General features: G+C 45.7%; 1 protein-coding gene across 1 annotated transcript in view; it reads left to right on the top strand.

The window, feature by feature from the left end:
* Positions 1 to 13,023, top strand: part of DMAP1 (DNA methyltransferase 1 associated protein 1) — a 634,515-nt gene that overhangs the window by 610,685 nt on the left and 10,807 nt on the right. The gene's annotated exons all lie outside the window — the stretch shown is intronic.

Raw genomic sequence — 13,023 nt, 5'->3', positions numbered from 1 at the left:
ACACCACGCCAAAACAGGCTACACGTGGTCCGTTCTCAGCGAGACGCCTTTGCAGTCCCTGACTACCGACACTCCTTTGGCGGTGTTCTCTGTACCGAGACCGCTGGGTCCTCGGTCCTTTCCCAGACTACAACCAAGCCCCTGCTAATGTTGAGCCTACTAATGTGGACAGGTCCACCTCCACCCATGGTGTATTTAGGCCCTCATCTTCTTTTTCAATAAAGGTTTTACTAAATCCAAAGCAGCCAGGCATCCCACGAGGGCTGTTGCACAGGGCCCATCTCCTGGACCCATGCCTAAGAAACAGATGCTTAAAATGGCTGAGGATTTAATTACTCTTATCAGAGGTTCTCAGTCCCTCCTGACAAGAGACCCAGAGTGGAGGAAGAATCTCCTCTTCTGATCAGGGATCCATTTTATCAGAACAATCTGATGCAGAGGAACACTCTTACTCCCTTTTGAGGATTCGATGCAGAACAGTCCATTCCTTCTGTATCCCTCCTGAGGATTTTTCTTTGGGGAAACCTTGCACACTTTGAGGGAACACTTCCATTGGGAAGGCCAAGACTTTTCAGATTCCAAGAAAAGACTTGGGGAATTTCTTTGTTACCTCAGCACAGACCTCTGGCTATACCCCTGTTTTGGATGTACTGGATGATGTCTATTCGAGGCTTGCTTAACCCTGATTCTCTGCCTCCTGCACCAGTAAAACCTGATAGGTATTACAGAGTACCCAGCTCTCACCAATTTCTACAAAGGCCATAATGCTGACCCTGAAACCATTTCACAAGGCCCCAAGGGATTAAAGGCCTCCACTGCCAAGAATCCACTCCTGCAGAAAGGGAATCCAGATCTCTAGAAAGGTGGGGTAAAAGGTATATACCTCGCCACCCTAGCCATGAGGGCCTTGAACTGTCAGTTTCATATGATTAAATATCAACAGTACCTGTTATCACAATTAAGGGACAGAATGTCTCAACCTGAACAACCAGATTTAAAAGAGTTACAGGATATGATGCATAGTGCGGAGCAAGTGGGTAAACACACCTTACAATGTGGTTATGATGCCCTAGAGGCTTCCAGTAGAGCGGCTGCCACAGGATCAGTCATTCGCAGGCATGCCTGGCTTAGGGAACAAAATTTACCTGATCATGTGAAAGCTAAACTTCTTGATGCTCCTTTACAAAAGGATGTATTATTTGGTACTAATGCTGAGGACATACTACGGAAAATGGAAGAAAAAGCCAAATCTATGCAAACTGTCAAGGCTTTCTTACAGGTCCAACCACCACGCTTTAGCAGAAATTGGCCTTCAAAAAACTGGTCCTTTCCAGCCACTGACAAGCCCCAAAGAGGTAGATACAGACGCACAAGGGGCAGAGGGCAATCACAAGGATCATATAGAGGCAGACAATGGCAATCTCCAGCACCAAGAAGTGGTGAAGACAGTGCACAACAATACAGGAAGCAAACCCAATGACTTCTCATTTCCATGCCAAGCAAGTCTCAGCTGACAGCACCTTTGGGAGGAAACTAGCATTATTTGCAAGCAATTGGCATATTGTCACAACAGACAAATGGATACTGGACATTATAAACAGAGGCTACAAATTTCAATTTCACACTCTTCCAAAATGAGGGGCATGCCAAACCTGCCACAAAATCAAAGGGCAGAGGCACAACTGCAAATTTCAAAGCTCCTAAACATGAGAGCTATACAAAAGGTACCTACACACCAACAAGGTCAAGGTTTTATTCAAGACTTTTCTGGTACCAAGAAAAGGAACCGACTGGAGACCCATTTTGGACTTATCCATCCTAAACACATTCCTACTGTGCCAAAATTCAAGATGCTCACATTACAGCAACTTCTTCCCATGCTGGGCAAGGAGTTTTGGCTGGTAACATTGGACCTCAAGGAGGCATACCTGCATGTCCCAATCAGACAAAGCTGCAGAAGATACCTCAGATTTCTTGCAGGTTCAATCCACTATCAATTCTCTGCATTGCCCTTTGGCTTATCTACTGCCCAGAGTATTCACAAAGTGCCTGGCATCAGTGATTGCCTACTGCAGACTTCAAGGGATACAAATTTACCCTTATCTGGACGACTGCCTGATCCAAGCGGACAGCAAACGATACTACTGGAACATCTGGCATATGTGACACGGTTACTGCTTTCTCTGGGATATACCATCAACAAGGAGAAATCAAGACTAACACCATCTCAGAAAATAACCTTCCTGGGTGCCAACTTGGACACAAACACCCAGATGGCATATCTTACGCCAGAAAAACAAGGGCAACTATCTCAGTACTTCAAAACACTAGCAAAAGTACCAGGCTTACTGCAAGGAAAATCCTGCAGGCTCTGGGATTCATGGCATCTTGCATTCTTCTAATCCCATGTGCAAAGCTGCATATGAGGAAACTTCAATGGTACCTAAAAATCTATGGTCTCAACACAGTCACAGTTTGAAGCAATTATACCAATAATTCCATGTTTGCAAAAGGAATTTCTATGGTGGGCCCAAGCATGTCAAGTAAACACAGGCCTTCCATTCTGCAAGCCTCAAGCAAAACAAGTCATAACCACAGACACCTCAGATTACGCCTCGGGGGCGACATGAAGGACAGGTGCATTCAGGGCAGATGGTCCCAAAAGGAAAAGCACCTTCACATCAATCAAAAGAAATGCTAGCAGTAATAAATGCAATTACAGCTTTCAAGGACTTCCTGCATCCAGGACAATTACTGATAAGAACAGACAACACCTCAGTAATGTGGTACATAAACAAACAAGGAGGAACACATTCATACCCCTTGTGCAGACTAGCCATGACTCTTTGGAACTTGGCTCTGGAAAGACAAATCGAACTTCAAGCACAGTACTTGCCAGGACTGGAAAACACACTGGCAGACACTCCAAGCAGAAATATGACAGATCCACACGAATGGAAGTTACATCCTCATGTGTTTACAGAGCTAATCCAAGCGTGGGGGAGGCCAGACATAGATCTTTTTGCCTCCCACAGGAACCACCAACTGAAAAAGTTTTGTTCAAGGACCTTTCATCCAAAGGCCTGGAAAGTGGACGCCCTTTCATTCAGTTGGACAGCATGGACAGTTTATGCATTCCCACCTCTGCCCCTTCTGCCCAAGGTGCTTTTGAAAGCAAGAACAGACAAACCGAGGATGATACTGATTGCTCCAGATTGGCCAAGGCAACACTGGTATCCACTCCTGAGGAGCCTAACACATACTCCTCCCTGGTCCCTGCCTCTAATGCCTCTCCTACTGACTCAGAACAGCTACAAAACTCTTCACAGTCAGCTGAAAACACTCAACCTCGCTGCATGGAAAATTCCTTGACACCACAACATTCCCTACTCTCCAAGGAGGTGCAGGATGTCATTTTGGAGGCCAGAAGACCATCCACTAGAAAAGCATACTCTGCAAAATGGAAGCGGTTTTGCTGTTGGAATGAGAAAAGAGGCCAGGACCCTAGAAAATTGAACTTGCCTCAGGTTTTACAGTACCTAGCTGAACTGCTGAACAGTGGACTTTCATTTTCTTCCATAAAAATACATGCCTCAGCCATTTCTGCAGAATTCAACACGGATCCTCCTTTATTCTCTCATCCACTCTTACTACAGTTCCTCAGAGGGGCTAAGAATATAAGACCTCCAAGGAAGCAACCAATACCAGCCTGGGACCTTAATTACATACTAGAAAAATTAACATTGCCTCCCTCTGAACCTGCTGCCTCAACAGATCTGCAACATTTGACCTGGAAAACAGCTTTCCTTCTGGCCATCACTTCAGCTCGTAGGGTTTCTGAACTACAGGCCCTCATGGTGGTGCAGCCCTTCCTCATCTTCCATCAGGACAGGGTTTCCTTCGACCAACCCATCTTTTATGCCAAAAGTGGTATCCAGGGTAGCCTTAAATCAAGCCATACACCTACCTACCTTTTATCCTAACCCTCAAAACAAAGGGGAGAGGCTGCTTCACACTTTAGACATCCATAGGCAGCTACGTTATTATTTGGACAGAACAAAGTCCTTCAGGAAATCAGAACAACTTTTTGTGTCCTATGTCAGAGGGGCTCAAGGGAAACCAGTTACCAAACAGACCATTTCCAAGTGGATTGGCCACTGCATACATTTTTGTTACTCCTATCATGGGAAATCTGTCCCTACTGGTATCAGATCTCACTCCACCAGGGCCACAGCCACCTCTACAGCCTTCCTCAGAGGCGCTCCTACTAAGGATATTTTGGAGGCAGCCACTTGGAGTTCTGTACATACCTTCACAAAACACTACCACCTACCCTTATATTCCAGAACAAGAGCAGGCTTTGCCACTGCTGTTTTGCAGGGCATTCTGGCTCAACCCAGTTCCTCATAGTACCTACCACCCTATGCATAGCTTTGGGACTCTACCCATCTGTGATTACTGCAGCTGTATGCACGATGAACATAGTACAGTTTTGTACCTACCATAAATGTAGATGTTCGAGTGCTAATACAGCTGCAGTATAGGTTTCCTCCCTCCTTCCCCACTTGGTAAAGGCATGGGGCCTAACAACCTCTTCATACCACCTGACTGGGTTATCCTGCTATGTTTTATTTGCTTGCTTACACTGATTTTTGCATTACATTGCATTGCCTGCATATGTAGATAAGCCTTATTTATGTATTGCCTTCCTTTTGGGGGCACCTGACATCTGGGGCAAGAAAGACTGAAGAACATGGCGTCGGCTGTGTCTTATATACTCTGGCCTTACTGACGTCAGAAGAGTAAGCGACGACAACCAACGCCGGACCAAGACTTTGGAATTCGGCCGACCGAGGGACCGCCTGACGGCTGAAAACCCATCTGTGATTACTGCAGCTGTATTAGCACTCGAACATCTACATTTATGGTAGGTACAAAACTGTACTTTATAGAGCTTCCTGGGGAAATGAGGAATAACTTCAGTGGATGTCTCCCTTGAGGCAGAGGCAGTCTGCAGAATCAAGTGTTTGAGTTACTGCTCAGTGCTGTTGAATAGTGGTCCAACTGCCCATACCCTAGAGGCAGTGGGGGGGGGGTTCCTTATTTCTTCACCTTCGTGCCTGGCTAGCCATCCCACAAGATAATTGGATGCAGAAGATAATCACCAGAGGCTACGTTATTGCTTTTCCTTTCCCTCCTTCCAACAAAAAGAAAATCCCTAATGTTATACCCAGCCAGAGGGATTTAGCAGCAACAGAAGTCTTAAAGCTGTTGGAAAAGAGTCATCTTGGAGGTCCCACCAGACCAGCAAGTAGCAAGAATCAACATTTAAGATTCTTTTTGGCTCTGAAGAAAATCCGGGGACCCCAGGCCCATCTTGGACTTATGTTCCTTAAACCAATTTGTCAAACAGGCAAAGATCCAGATGTTTATGGTATAGTATAGACCATCTTACCTGTATTGGGGAAGGATGACTGGGTGTGCTCAATAGACCTTCAAGAGGCATACCAAAATGTGAAGATAGCAAAGTAGTCTAGAAGGTTCTTTAACTTTTGGCTGGAGCCAGCCATTTTCAGTTCAGAACACTACCCTTTGAGCTCTCTACGGCCCCCAGGGTATTCACCAAATGCATGGTAGTCATAATAGCCTAAGGCTGCACACGCTCCAGGTTTACATATGTAGATGACTGGCTCCCTACTTCCCCCACCAGTGATCAACTGATTCAATGCAGGGATTTTTTGCTCCAGTTCTTCCATCACTTAGGAATCAACATAAACTTGGCAAAAAAAGTCAGCTGACTCCAACTCTGTCAATAAAGTTCATTTGATGTCACCTGGTCACGACTTCCAGATTCCCACAGTCCAGGATACTATCTATTCACTGTCAGGCCTTCCAGTTTCTTAATTCAAGCAGTCCTCCAGCAAGACTTGTTCTTCGTCTTCTAGGATCAGTTGCTGCATATATCACTCTAGTCATATAAGCAAGGTAGTACAAATAGGTTCTTCAGTGGACTTTGGCAGTTCTGTGGTCTATTTTGCATCAACTACTACACATCCCAGTTCGCCTCACCAGTCAGCAGACATCACTTTTAGTGGCAGTTGTCCTCCCTTCAGGTTTCTTCAAGTCTACCAGTTTTATTTCCACCCCCGTTGACCACTGTGACCATGGGGACGCCTCCCTTCTAGGATGGGGGGGGGGCATTTTGAAGGGAAACTGACCAAGGCACATAGTCCACTACAAAGGCCAATCCACTACAAAGGCCAATCTTCACATCAACATTTTGGAGATGAGAGCGTTCCGTCTAGCATTACAGGCATTCCAGAAGTCTTTCTCCAAAGTTGTGATTTCATCCAGATGGACAAGATGATCTGGTACATAAACAAGCAAGGAGGAACCTGCTTGTATCCATTATTTTGAGAAGCCATGAGAGTTTGGCAGTGAGCAATTGCTTCTTAACAATTTCTGGTAGTAACACATTTCCCAGGAAGTCTAGTGGACAGACTGATTGATTACTTCTGTTCTTCTGACCCACAAGTGATTCCTCTTTCAAACAGTGGCCTCAATGATCTTCAGCCACTGGGTCCAGCTGTGCTGCGACCCTTTTTAATTACCATCTGAATGCCCAGTGCATCAGCTACTTTGCCATAATAGCCCCTGAGGGTCAGTCATAGAGGGATGCTCTGGTTCACAGCTGAGTCTCTTGTACACCTTTCCTCCTTTTTTTTTTTTCTCATAACCAAATTTCTTCAGAAAGCCATCTGATGCAAGACAACATTGTTCCTCTTTGCACCTTTTTAGCCTCAGCAGTTTTGGTTCCCCTACCTTTGGTCTCATCTGATACACCCACCATGGATGCTGGTACTCCGTCCAGATGAGCTCTCCCATCTATCCAGCCGGCCTTACCTAGACCTGAAAGTTCTAAAACTGACCTTATGGTTTCTCCATGGCTCTCTGCTCAAGTTTCCCACATCTTGTCTTCCCAGAAACCTAACACCAGAAAGGTTTTGAAGCAAGTAAAAGAGGTTCGTTGTTTGGGCCACCTCGAAGGGCTTAGACCCCCTTTTCATCTCCACTCCCTTCTATTTTGGATTTCTTAGCAGGATTATTCCACAAAGGTGCTAGGTTTTTCTACTATTAAGGTTCACATGGCAACTATGTCTAAAAATCACAATTCTGTTGCTTCTTTGAAGTTATCAAAAACGTCTTTAAAGGGAACTTTCCTAAGTAGCTATTATTATGCTACCTTTTGAACCAGCAGCTTTTACTGATTAGAAAATTTTGTCTTGGAAAACTATCTCCCTTGTAGCCATTGCTTCTGCTAGGAAAATTTTGGAAATGCAAGGCTCCTGATTTGATCTCCCACAAGGCTAGAGTATCTTTACAGACTAATGCTAATTTCCTACCGAAAGTGGCTTCTGAAGCTTGGTTGAATCGCACTATTAATCTTACCAGTTTTCTTTCCAAATGTCTCTAACAAAGGTGAATGCATCTTACACTTATTGGATGTTCACCATCAACTGAGATTTTAGATACATCTGACCAAAGCATTTAGGAAATCTGATCAGCTTTTCATTTCCTTGTCAAGAGTTAAGTTTGGACAAGGAGTGTCCAAAGGTACCCTGTGCAGGTGGCTATCCAATTGCATTACTTTTATATAGACTAAGAGGCATTACGCTTCTGAATAATCCTAAAGCCCATTCAGCCTGGGCAGTAATGACCTCCACTGCATTTTTTGTTAGAACTTCCCTAGATGACATTTGTGCTGAAGGTACATGGTCCACAGTTTGCGGCTGTGTCAATATAAACTTAATGTACATTCAAGATCAGTACATCCTTTGAATCTACCATCCTTTAGAGCATCCTTCCATGAACCGCCCTGAATTTTTCAGTAGCTGGGGAATCTATCCCAATCATTGAATTGGATGGATAAGTCACCATTGCTTACAAAAATTATGTATAATATAATGCTAGATCCACTTTGTATTATCCATTTGCTCAACATCCCTCCTTTTCCTCCTTACCAAATTGTCATGTTTGTTTCTCGAATGACTGATTGGGCCAGATCAGGGCCTTATCATAATATCAGCCCTTTGTGCTGGTGTTTGTTATGTAGGGTTAATCCTAGGTTATCAGATCTTTTCTGTTTTGGGATATATGTTGGTTTTCAGTGTAGGCACAGACTCAATCTGAAGTACTTCAGGGGGAAAGAATGGCATTATAGGTAGGGGAGGTGCTTGAGCCCTGGATCCAAGAGGTAGAAATGGCACGGAGGACAGATCCAACAACCCCGTTGCTGAGCGAGCTGGACAGATAAAGACAGTACTGATCTAGCGTTATGGAAAGTACATAACTTTAGATGTTATGTTCTCCCATCTCGCCTTCATTCTTGCTGGTTGGGTTCGGAGCCGAAACTCTCCTCCGACTCAGCCTTATACTAAAGCTTGAGAGCTTCTACTGGCTCGAGGTTGAGTCCTGTCCCATGCTGCTTAGCGGCTGTTCCCCAGATCTCGTTTGTCGCTTGAAGCTTCTGGATTGTCTTCACTGGCTCAGGCTTGTAAAATTTTATATTTTATATCTTTATACCAGTTATCTTCTAATTATTATCTATTATTACTTACTAGTTTTATCATAATAGCCTTTTGCTATTTTTTCGCTCTTGAACCTTGTAATTTTACCTTTGTGCTGTTTTTTCTTTGGGCTCTGTTGTCTCCTTTAGAATCCGTTTAAATTAGAGCATTCTTGTCCCTTCTCTTCCCCTCTTAGGAGTCACCGTTTAAGTTAGAGGCATCTCCTCTGGTGGAGGAGATAGTTGTTTAACTTGGAGACTTCTCCTCTCTTTCCTCCTCTTCTGTCATATAAAAAAATAAATAAATTTTTAGATACCTTCCTGTTTTTTGCTATCTTTCTCTTTCCATTAAAGATATAAGTTTTTTTTGTTACGTATATAGAATGCTTTTTTCCTTATCGCTAGTCATGTCTAAGGAACCAGCTAAGGAACACAAGTCAGGATTTAAAAAGTGTGATTCCTGCACTCAAAAAAATGTCCATTACTGATGGACGCACTAGTTGTGTGTACTGTCTGGGACCACTCCATCTCCAAGATTCCTGCTCTGTCTGCCATAGTTTTAGAGCCAGGGTCTTGCAGGAGAGGAGGAATAAGCTCATATTAAGTGGACAAAGGAAATCAGACAAAAAAATCAGATACGACTAAAAACGCTGCTTCATCGTCTCCGGTGTCTGAGCTGACAAGCAGCACCAAAGTTGATACTTACTTGGCTCCGAAAGTTGTCGGGCCCAAAAAACATGGTTCTCCCTCTGTTCCATCTGTTTCATCAGAACCGTTGTGGAGCCAGAAAAGGAGTCGGTCACCGTCCTTGGAGCCTGTTCACTCTGTGCCGCTATCTCCTTTACTGCAGTCGGTGGCAGGTAGCCACAAGTCTTGGAGTCATTCCTCTAGATCCTCCAGGCTATCTTATGATGACATGGAGCGGGTAGTAAAGAGGTTGCTTCATACCCGGGCCCTAGCAGAAATTCTCTCGAGCTTAGCCCATCGGATCATGGAGCCGACAACTGTACCCCCAACTATGCCGATTCCTCCGCCAACTCGAATGAATTTGGAGCCAGAGAGTATGGAAGTCGTTGTGCTGGAACTGCCCGAGCCAGTAATCACTACTGATATCTTTGTTCCGACGTCTGCTCTGGTTTCCTCGATGCTTTCGTCCATCAAGGGGCCTGGGGGCTGACACTCCCTGGTCGGCTCCGGGGTGGGGGGGGGTCGAGTCGGACCCTTGTTGGAACCAGCTCTCCCACTCACTGCCTCGGCTCAGGTGAGTTTGGCTCCTACATCTGCCTCGGAGCCACCATCCTCAGTGCCGCGGAGATCTCCCAGCCTCTTGGTCCTGAGTCTCTTTCGGTCTACGACTGCGATGTCTTCGAGGTGATGTGGAGTGTGCTCTCCACTGAGTCTGCTCCACCTTTGGCTCCAGCCTCTCTTCCCACTATTCCCCTCCATCACCCACAGAGTAGAGAGCCAGTGCCCCAGGAAGCCACAATGGGTGGATCCTCCTCTTCTGATACTTCCCCGGAGCATCCCCCTGAGGAGGTTCCTCAGAAGAGACAGTGTAAGAGGAAGCAAATAGACTCCCCTGAGTCTGTCACTTCTGATACTGACTTAGAGGATTCAGAAGGGTCCCCATGGTCACCCTCTGAGGATGTCTTCTTTTCAGACATCCTGGAGATCCTTAAGCAGAGGGGTGAGTGGAAGTCCCTTTCCCCTTCTGAAGATGAGTTAGTATACCTGGATGCATTTGGGTCTCACTCCTCCACCTCTTGGGTGTCTCCACCTTTTGACGTGCTCCTGGGTTTGGCGAGTCGAAAGATGTGGGACTCTCCGGACTCAGTAGACCCCGTTCCGAGGAGGCCTAATAAATTCATAACGGCCCCGGAAGATAGGCTGTATTTAATAAAAGGGGTTCCTGTTGATGCAATGGTGGTGGCAGCGGCCACAAAGAAGGAGTTAGCTGAAACTTTTGTATCTGTCAATCCACCAAACAAGGATTCTCGTACAATGGACAGATACGGGAAGCGTATGTTCTCCTCAGTGGTCTTTACCTTGCGGTCCCTGAATTATTTGTCGCATTTCAGCAACTTCAGAGGGATCTCCTAAAAGAGCTAGGAGATAGCCTGCAAGGTGCTACAGCCCAGGACTCATCTGATAAGGTTAATTCCCAGCTTGCAACCTTAGCCTCCATCTCTAACTCCTCCATGCACCTCATATCGTATGCAGCAGATGGAGCGAGCAGGGTAGCAGGCACAGGAATAGATCTTCATAGACATTCCTGGATGCACCTTTGTGAGTTTGCCGAACCCTTCCGGTCTTCCTTTATTGACACTCCCTTTGATGGCTCATCATTGTTCGGGCCAAAAGTAAAAGAAACTCTCACCAGGAGCCAACAAGATGGTAAGACTCTGTCTGCCGTTGGAGTCCGTTTTTCCGCCCCTACCAGACCTTATCCTAAAGTTCAAAAGAGCAGAAAAATGTGGTTCCGTAAGTCCAAAGGAACCTTATCTGACACTTGCGGTGATCCTTCCCCCAGGGGCAGAGGGGGAAATAAAGGAAGACGCCATCCACGCAGCAGAGGGGGTCTGCATAACCAGGGTGACAGAGATATGTTCTGTGGGTAGGCCCTTCCAGCGCTCCTGAAAGGAGGCCTGCCTGTCCACCTCTGGAGGCAACTGGGGGGAAGACTACTGCTGTACCCAGAAGCCTGGCTAAATTTGACTCAAGACAAATGGGTACAGTCCATTATATCCAGGGGATACAACATTCCCTTTCACTGTCCACCTCATTCACCAAAGTTTATCCCAGGCTTTCCACCCGGTGAAAGGGATCAAGCAACACTAGAAATCCAAACTTTGCTAGAAAAAAAGAGTCATCCAAGAAGTCCCCGCAGACCAACTAGGATCCGGAATTTACTCAAGGTTCTTTTTAGTTCCAAAAATAAGACCGGGGACTGGAGACCCTTACTGGATCTCAGCAGACTAAACAAGTCAGTGAAAAAGTCAAAGTTCCAGATGGTAACACTGCATTCTATACTCCCGTTTTTGGGAAAAGACAATTGGATGTGCTCATTAGAGCTTCAGGACACGTACTACCACATAAAGATGGACAGGTGCGCAAGAAGATTTCTATGCTTCCGGCAGGGAGCCAGTCATTACCAGTTCAGAGCTCTGCCCTTTGGACTCACCACAGCCCCCAGGGTGTTTACCAAATGCATGGCAGTAGTCATGGCTCATCTGAGACGTCAGGGATTCCAGGTGTTTCCATACTTAGACAACTGGCTCCTAATTGCCACCACCAAGCAGCTACTAATTAAAGCAAGAGACTACACCATCCATCTCTTCTCAAAACTAAGCATTACTATAAATGCAGAAAAATCTGCCTTGTTGCCATCACAGCACATTACATTCATTGGTGCAGATTTAAATACAAACTACATGTTGGCAAAGCTACCTCAAGAAAGGATCCAGATGTTACGCAGTCAAGTGCTTATCTTACTCAACAAGAAAAGAGTACAGGCAAGATTTGTCCTCAAAGTTCTAAGCTCTATGGCAGCAACGATAACACTACTTCACATGGCGCGACTTCACATGCGAATATTGCAGTGGCTACTCTTCGCCCAATGGACCATGCAGGGGTTACCCATGTCTCACGAGATCCTCATAACACACTCCTGCAAGAAGGACCTACTTTGGTGGGTTCAGTCCACTCAGGTAATAATGAGCAGACCATTTGTACTTCCCCAACCTGTCGCTACAGTAACCACGGACAGATCCTAGATAGGGTGGGGGGGCATTATCTGGGACAGACGGTCCAAGGGGTTTGGAAAGATCACGAGTACCATTTGCATATCAGTGTCCTAGAGATGAGGGCGGTGCTTTTGGCATTGCAAGCATTTCAGAACTCTTCCCACGGGGACTATTGCAATTCAGACAGATATGTCAGTGGTATGATACATCAACAAACAGGGGGGGAAACCAGATCCTACCCCCTATATCGAGAGGCCCAGAGAATTTGGCAATGGGTGATATCTTCTCAACACTTTCTGACAGCAACGCATATCCCAGGGAAATCAAACGTTATAGCAGTCAGGCTAAGCAGAGCGATTCTCATGCCTCACGAGTGGTCCCTCAATCAGGAAGTTGCGAATCAAATTTGTCGCAAATGGGGCCTGCCTTGCTGCGACCTTTTTGCAACTCCTGTCAATACCAAATGCAGCAACTACTTTGTCCTAATCTCCCCCCCGGGAGAGTCACTGAGGGATGTACTCGTTCACAATTGGCCCCTGGGACTTCTTTATGCCTTTCCCTTGATTCCATAGGTTATCCAGAAAGCAAACTTGTTGAGTTGCAGGTTAATTCTCATTGCGCCATACTGGCCTCATCAGATTTGGTTCCCCTTTCTTTGGCCCTACCTTCAGGAGGATCCATGGATCCTGGACAAAGTGCTGGATCTTCTGACAC

The sequence above is a fragment of the Protopterus annectens genome, chromosome 10.part0 (assembly GCF_019279795.1).
Source record: "Protopterus annectens isolate FY-2018-M chromosome 10.part0, PAN1.0, whole genome shotgun sequence".
NCBI classification, from domain to species: domain Eukaryota; kingdom Metazoa; phylum Chordata; order Ceratodontiformes; family Protopteridae; genus Protopterus; species Protopterus annectens.
This window is presented reverse-complemented; position numbering and strand designations above follow the sequence as displayed.